The 9,169-nt window shown below is 36.9% G+C and overlaps 1 pseudogene; it reads left to right on the top strand.

The window, feature by feature from the left end:
* The first annotated feature begins 1,131 nt into the window (after window positions 1-1,131).
* LOC137635546 (uncharacterized) overlaps window positions 1,132-9,169 on the top strand; it is an 8,841-nt pseudogene continuing 803 nt past the window's right edge.

Genomic DNA, 9,169 nt, shown 5'->3' with positions numbered 1-9,169 from the left:
AAGACGATCTATATAGTTTAAATTTTACAAAATTCGGTACAATATTATTCAGTTGACTGTGAGAGAAGTCCAGCTCCATAGCTATGTCGAACAAGCTCGTGAAAGTGAAGGAAGCCCCTCGATCTAATGCAGAGTAGGAAAAGCAACACATAGAAAAAGTTACAAAACTCCATGCCGCAGGCAGCTCTCCGTTGGTTCCACTCACAGCAACGCCCAAGTTAAAACGAGTCCAAGAAACATCTTCGGTGAAGGCAACAACAGCCAGTAATGAACACAAATTTCATGGTATGGATAGGGAAAGAGTAATTCACGAAACGTTGGGAATAATAAAAAAGGACATTTTGAACTACTCTTTCCCTATCCATACCATGAAATTTGTGTTCATTACTGGCTGTTGCTGCCTTCAGTTTAAATTTTACAAAATTCGGTACAATGTTATTCAGTTGACAGTACTGAAGAAATTCTAGATCGAGTTTGGCTTTCTCCAACTTCTTGACACGCCTCTCCAGAGTCCTGTACTGTGAGAGAATTCCAGCTCCATAGCGATGTCGAACAAGCTCGTAAAAGTAAAGGAAGCCTCTCGATCTAATGCGGAGTAGGAAAAGCAACACATAGAAAAAGCTACGAAACTCCATGCCGCAGGCAGCTCTCCGTTGTTTCCACTCACAGCAACGCCCAAGTTAAAAGGAGTCCAAGAAACATCTTCGGTGAAGGCAGCAACAGGTAAATGTGTAGCGTATACGCTACCGCCTATATGCGCAAAATCACTTTTTCCCTTCTCTGCCGCTTGGGTTCGGCTTCTGAGCGGAATTTTACCCAGCACCGGTTAATTAGACCAGAGACGCAGCTGAAGGAACAGCTGCCATTGTCCCCTCTCTCGCCGTTTTCTGGAAATCGCCATTTTTGTTTTTCCTGGTAGCGTATACGCTGCACGTTTATCTGGTAAGTGACTGTGATTGATTTTCACAAGTTTTACAATATTGATTACAATATATTTATTTCTGTGAATAGTCTTTTGATACTTATAGTGAACGTTGATAGATGATTTCAGAACATGATGCTAATGGTATATTGGATGTAGGATTACCATCTATAGTTTAATTTAGCCAATATTAGTAATTTGTGTTTTTTTCTCTTTTTTCTGTTTCGATCATAGCCCGCAGAAATCTTTCTGAAGATGAGATCTTGATGAGATTGTTCAGCACTGATGACCTTGGTAGTGATACAGGGGTTGATGATGACGAACTAGAGGTAGATAGCACATGTGAGGACGATTATGACATGGAAAATGAGAACAAGATATTTCTGTCGAACTATCAGCTTGCTTGGCATTTGATGAACCACCTGCAGTGCCTTCCACTTCGTTTGCAGTGCCTTCTCTTTTGTCAGCAGTGCGTTCTTTGTCAGCAGCGCCTTTTCCTTTTGTCAGCAGTGCCTTCTTTGTCAGCAGCGCCTTTTCCTTTTGTCAGCAGTGCCTTCGTCTTCACCAGCAGTGCCTTTTTCTTCAGCAGTGACTTCCCCTTTATCAGCAGTGCCTTCTTCTTTGTCAGCAGTGCCTTCCATTTTGTCAGCAGTGCCTTCCCCTTTTTCAGCAGTGCCTTCTTCTTCGTCAGCAGTGCCTTCCCCTTTTTCAGCAGTGCCTTCCCCTTTTTCAGCAGTGCCTTCCCCTTCGTCAGCAGTGCCTTCCATTTTGTCAGCAGTGCCTTCCCCTTCGTCAGCAGTGCCTTCCCCTTTGTCAGCAGTGCCTTCCATTTTGTCAGCAGTGCCTTCCCCTTTTTCAGCAGTGCCTTCCCCTTCGTCAGCAGTGCCTTCCATTTTGTCAGCAGTGCCTTCCCCTTTGTCAGCAGTGCCTTCCCCTTTGTCAGCAGTGCCTTCCATTTTGTCAGCAGTGCCTTCCCCTTTTTCAGCAGTGCCTTCCCCTTCGTCAGCAGTGCCTTCCATTTTGTCAGCAGTGCCTTCCCCTTTGTCAGCAGTGCCTTCCCCTTCGTCAGAAGTGCCTTCCATTTTGTCAGCAGTGCCTCCCCCTTCATCAGCAGTGACTTCCCTTTGTCAGCAGTGCCTTCAACTTCTTCAGCATCTCCTTCAGAAAGGTTAAGCCTTTCAGAAGAGAGAAGTCGGAAGAGGAAAAGGGGGGAGCTCCATCCTGAACTTGGGGAGCCCATCAAGAAGCTTGACCAGAAAGTTCTGCGTGCCAAGGACAAGACCGTAGGGCACAGTGACCCAAATCCTCGTTTACCCAGTATTGTGAAGGCATCCATAGAAAAAGATGCTCCCACTATTGTGACTGAAAGTGCTACCTCTGTGAGTGATATGTTTTCTTTATTTTTAGATGATACGATGTTAGCTGAAGTGTGCCTAAATACTAATGATAAAATGAATGCAATTAGAGAACAGTTTAGTACAACCTACAGTGCAACATTTAGGGATGTGAACCTGATGGAGATGAGGGCATTCATTGGCAGTCTTTTGTTTAGTGGCATCAATCACGTAGCAACAGAGGAAATGTGGTCACCAGTATGTGGCTGTCCCTTCTACAGGAGTGTCATGAGTGATCGTAGGTTCTCCTTCATTCTCCACTACCTAAGATTTGATGACAGTACCACAAGAAATGTGAGGAAGCAAAATGACCGATTTGACGGAAATTTTGGGATTCTGTGATTCACAAGTGCACTGTGAATTATCGTCCAGGGCCACATGTAACTGCAGATGAGCAGCTTCTTGCATTTCGGGGGCATTGCATACTCCGGATGTTCATTCCAAACAAACCAGCAAAGTAAGCAGATTTCGTTTTTGGTAATGTGCTCTTCTCGTAATATATATATATATATATATATATATATATATATATATATATATATATATATATATATATATACAGTATATATATGTACATATATATATATATATATATATATATATATATATATATATATATATATATATATATACACAGTATATATATGTACATATATATATATATATATATATATATATATATATATATATATATATATATATATATATATATATATATATATATACAGTATATAGACTCTATGTCTGTGTGTTGAATTTTGCATATATGATTTTAATGATTCTATTGTTCTTACAGGTACGGCATCAAGCTGGTGATGGCATGTGATGCAGATAGCCATTGCATGTGTAATGGAATGCCATACCTTGGAAAAGGGACTATGTCAGACAAGGTGAAGAGTGGCACGCTTGGAGAGTTCTTCACTTTGGAACTAATCAGTCCATTCCAGCGTTCAAGGCATGTAGTAACTACTGACAATTAGTTTACATCTCTGCCCTTACCCCACAAGCTGAAAGAAGCCTCCATGCATATAGTCAGGACAATCAGACCAAAGCCTTACGTACCACGGGAAATTATGGACGCGAAGATCAACCTTGGCGATTCGGTGACCGTATACAACTATGAGGATAAGGTAACAGTGCTCTGCCAGAAAGTCAACACAACTAAGAGGATTCAGCTGTTATCTACAGTTCACCATAGGTCAACCATTGTCGAAGGAAAGAAAACGCAATTCCATATGTTTTACATTGCAACCAAAGGGGGAATGGACATCTTCGATCAAAGGTTTGCTGCAATATCTTACAGTCGAAAGACTTACTCTTTCTGGCCTGTGGCCCTGTCTTTTGTTTATCCCTACGGCCTAACTAGGGGTGAAGTGTCTGTCATTGAGTCTTGGGAGAATACCTATAACACTAGTATTACTGATCTTGTTACTAGCCGTTTCAACAGTTTTTTTTTTTTTTTCTTTTTTTTTTTTTTGTCTGTTTAACCTGAGGTTCTGTTTGGCCAGCAGTATCCTTTCTTATGAATAGGTCATTTCCGGTTGCCTGAACAATTATAGTGGCCTTCTTCTTCTATGTTATAATTTTACTGACCTCTTCTTCTATCTTCTCTGCGTTGGCACCTGGATGGGACCTGACCTTTCTTCTCTTTTTGAGGCCAAAGTGCTCCCCTTGGTCCTTTACCATAGACTCTCCAATTAACAACGTCTCATCTTCCTCTTCCTCTCCAAGGGGAGTGAATCTGTTTTATTGTGGTAGTTTCATTTCTAGGCTGTTGTTGAGTCTTATTGGCCTTAGCTACCCTTCCTCTAGTGAGTTTCGTGAACTCTCGGTTTTTGTTGGTTATTTCCTGTCTAAATTCATTCCTTGATTTTACCTTATTTTGAATTTCTTGGATACTAATCCCTTTTTCTACCACATCATCAATAACTTCTTTGTTCCTTATTTCTAACTGTTGGAACTTAGACATGATCTCTCTCAATTGTTTTCTTAGTTCTTGGCTCTCATTCTTTAGTTTTTCTATATTTTGTTCTTGCTAACATATCAAACATGCACTTATATGGTACAGATTTTCAGTGCACCCTTCTATGAAGACTACACACCTATTGTTTTTTTTTTTGGCATTTCGCCCATTTGTACCTTAGTTTCAGTTTCTCAGTCATTTTCAATATCTGTGATATATTCTGATGCGTATCTGTTTTGAAATCTCACTTAATAGCTTATATAATTATTAGCTTTGTCACCACTAGTGTAAAAAGGAGAGGGTGGAAGATAGTTACCCACCTGCTGGGTGAATTTCCATGTTTTCTGTTCCTAACGTCTCCTCAAAGTTGACTTGCCGCCTGACCCTACAGCTCCAAACTGAGCATCACAAGGCAAAAGCCTGCTTTCTCGCTAGTATTGACAGTGGAATGCTGACAATTACTGGGATTTCCGGACATCCAAGAACAGCCATACTCATAGGTACTAATGAGTAATACCAAGAAGCAGCAACTGTTTTTTTTGTTTTTTTTTTTTAGTTGGTAAGGACTCCAACAAGGCACAAAAGCTATATCGACCTTATGAGCAGTTAAGCTTATTCCGCTAGGGTCGGTCACAGGGAGTGGGCAGGTATTATATGTTAGGGAAGTGCTTTGCGGGCCACTAATAGCGCTATTCCATTGCTGCGTCCCCTGTCACCCTGGAATTCATCCGTCCCAGTCTCTTGTCAACTCTTATGTCTATATTTATATAGGTTTCGTATCTAAATATTGGTTTTTCTTTTTTTTAACTTTTTTATTTAAGCCAATATGGATTGAAAGTTGAGAGTTAGGATAAAAGGGTTGACAAAGAGAGAAAACCAGATATATGAAAATGTAGGAGAGTTAATAGAGGTCTGGTCTTAGTCTGGATGTTCAGAGCTGGTCTTAGCGGCAAGGTTGAACCTACCAGGTCGGAGAAAAGCTCCCCGCTAACATCAACCACACACTCATCGCATTATGCAAGCTCTCTCACTACAACAAAATCCCGGACCATCGAGAGAGAGAGAGAGAGAGAGAGAGAGAGAGAGAGAGAGAGAGAGAGAGAGAGAGAGAGAGAGAGAGAGAAATTAGTTTTGTCGCAACCTAATCATATTATCAGCAGGTAAAAATAAAAAGAGAGAAGAATTGCTAAAATGCAGCATCGTCATTTTCAACTCCTCATACGCCTATTGATGCTAATGGCCTCTGGCATATTTTGCCAGTCGTCTTTATCTTGAGCTTTTAATTCAATACTTCTCCATTCATCATCTACTTCCCTCTTCATAGTCCTTAGCCATGTAGGCCTAGGTCTTAAAACTCTTTTAGTGCTTTGTGGAGCCCAGCCGAACGTTTGGTGAACTAATTTTTTGGGGGGGAGTACGAAGAGCATGCCCAAACCATCTCCAGCTGCCCCTCATCATGATCTCATCCACATATTGTACTCGAGTAATATCTCCTACAGTTTCATTTCTAATCTTGTCCTGCCATTTAACTCCCATTATTCTTTTGAGGGCTTTGTTCTCAAATCTATTAAATCTATTGGAGATAGTTTCATTGTCATTGCACGACTCATGCTAATAGAGTAAGACCAATCCCACCAAACTGATATATAATCTGATTTTTATATGTAATTTTAGGCGATCTGATTTCCAAATTTTACTTAACCTAGTCATTGTCTGATTTGCTTTTCTTCAATCTTTCACTAAACTCTAATTCTAAAGATCCTATATTGGAGATCATAGTTACTAAATACTTAAATGATTCTAACTCATTAATCCTTCCTCCTTCCAATGATATTTCATCTTCCTATGCATACTCTATTCGCATCATCTCTGTCTTGCATTGTGGCAAGCAAGCATTGCAAATCCTGTGGTGTTCTGCTAACAAGGACAGCATCATCAGTATACTCTAGCTCTGCTAAATTCCTATCACCAATCCAGTACAATCCTTCTCCACCATCTCCGACTGTTCTACGAATTACAAAATTCATGAGAAGGATTAACAACATAAGCGACAACAGATTCCCTTAGAGTACTCCGCTGTTCACAGGAAATTCATTTGATAAGACTTTATTAACATTAACTTTGCTCTTGCTATGCTAATGAACAGACTTCTTGAAATTTACATATTTAAGAGGAACTCCATAATAACGCAGGACTCTCCACAAAATTGTGCACACTATCAAAGGCTTTTTCACAATCCACAAAGGCCATCAAAAGGGGTTTATATATTCTTCGTATTGTTCTGCAACATATCTCAAAAGGAAAATTTGGTTTGTGCAACTTCTACCTTTTCTAAATCCTGCATGTTCATCTCTCATCATTTCATCAATCTTTCTCTCTATTCTCTGCACTATACTATATATTTTTATAACAACTGGCGTAAGTATTATGCCTCTCCAATTATTGAAATCAATTAGGTGCTTTTTTTTTTTTTTTTTTTGCTTTTTTCACCAATACTCCTTACTCCTATTCATCAGGTCTAGCCCCTTCATGCCACATTCTTCAGAATAATCTTTTATATAGTCTGAGAGTCACTTCGTTTTCGGCAAGTATCATCTCAACAGTTATTCCATCGTATCCCCAGACTTTCCATCTCTTTAGTTTTTTTTCAGATAGCTTCGACTTCAAACACACTGAGTTCATTCATGGGCATATCAAGGTCATCATCATCTTTCGGTATATCATTCAAATTATTCCCTTCATATCTCCTATTCATAATACAAATAATAAAACAGAACAGTTTCCTACAGTTTCAAATAAGAAATGACTATAGAACTCTCTAAACGAAATGCATAAGATTATAAAATCTTATTCACTGAAAAAAAAAAATTCCCTTTACGAGCTTTTCTAGAGTAAAAGATTTTTATCATTTATCTGATTCCTTTTGGATTTTGATTTTCTGTTATAAATCATCGTTATTCGTATTTAATTTTCAAATAATTTTCTCGTCTTTTTCATATTTATTAAATGCTATGAAGACAAATATATATATATATATATATATATATATATATATATATATATATATATATATATATATACATATATATATATCTATCTATCTATCTATCTATCTATCTATCTATATATATATATACATATTACTATATATAATATATATATATATATATATATATATATATATATATATATATATATCTATATATATATATATATATATATATCTATATATATATATCTATATATCTATATATATATATATATCTATATATATATATATCTATATATATATATCTATATATCTATATATATATATATATCTATCTATCTATCTATCTATCTATCTATCTATCTATCTATCTATCTATCTATCTATCTATCTATCTATCTATCTATCTATCTATCTATATATATATATATATATATATATATATATATATATATATATATATATATATATATATATATATATATATATATATATATATATATATATATATATATACATATATCTATATATATATATATATATATATATATATATCTACATATATCTATATATATATAAATATATGTATATATGTATATATGTATATATATATATATATATATATATATATATATATATGTATATATATATATATATATATATATATATATATATATATATATATATATATATATATATATGTTACAGTCAAACTGTGAAATCAGTTATTTCGTGAAATGACTAAAACTGTCAGTCATTACATGTAATGCCTGTAGGGGTTAGTCAATTCATGATATGACCGATAATTCTAGTCATTTCGCGAAATGACTGATTTATTGTCATTTTTGTTACACCATATGGCTGTTATACTCTAGGCAAAGTGTGAATTAGTATTTTGACTCATTTCCGCTATCTACGAAACAACTCCGGCCACGAATATAGTACACATTACTCTCACCTCCCTTACTACAAGATCAGTTTATTCTTGTACCTTGACAAGATGTCTGAGAGCATAGAGTTAAAATTTCGTGAAGATTTATTATCTAGGTATGAGAAGTGTTCTAAGTATCTCATTCCGAAAGACGCTTATTTTCAAATGATTGTGGACATTCGTAGAGCTAGCGAAAGAAAGAACACGAAAAGCCGTCACGAATATTACCTTCTGAGTAAATATGAAGTGTGGGGATGTTGAGAAAATAATTAAGAAACGACAAACTCTAGACGAAACACCGGTGTACTATGTTTCCATTGAGGACACATTTGACATAGTTAAAAGAGCACACGTTGCAACTGGTCATGGCGGTCGAGACAGAATGACAAAAGAACTCCAAGTGAAATATGACAACATTCAGTGAGATACAATTGAACTATTCAAGTCGTTATGCCTGGAATGCCAGAAAAAGAGAAAGTGACCAATGACAAAGGGCGTCGTAGTTAAACCTATTCTGAGTACTGAATTTTCATCACGTGGCCAGGTTGATCTCATAGACATGCAGGCTATGTCATGTAGAACCTTAAATGGATTATGGTGTACCAAGACCATCTAACAAAGTTCTGCGTTCTACGTCCGCTCACATCAAAGCGTGCAGCTGAAGTAGCATTCCAACTTGCTGATATCTATCTACTTCTGGGTGCTCCTGTAATCCTTCAATCAGACAATGGTTCTGAGTTTACAGCTCAGATTATTACCGAACTACGTTCTTTGTGGCCTGAATTGTCAATCGTTCACGGCAAGCCTAGACACCCACAGAGCCAAGGCTATAATATATGGATGCTTAGGTAGGAAGTTCTATTAACCATAATAATTACCTGGAACAGAGATGATAAATTGTTAGTAATTATTTCTCAGCTGATCCCATCTTCGTCGATGTGTGCTTGATGGATAATAATACGTTGGTATT

Source organism: Palaemon carinicauda, unplaced genomic scaffold (assembly GCF_036898095.1).
Source record: "Palaemon carinicauda isolate YSFRI2023 unplaced genomic scaffold, ASM3689809v2 scaffold1399, whole genome shotgun sequence".
Classification (NCBI taxonomy): domain Eukaryota; kingdom Metazoa; phylum Arthropoda; class Malacostraca; order Decapoda; family Palaemonidae; genus Palaemon; species Palaemon carinicauda.
The sequence above is the reverse complement of the archived record's forward strand: the minus strand, read 5'-3'. Positions and strand labels throughout refer to the sequence as shown.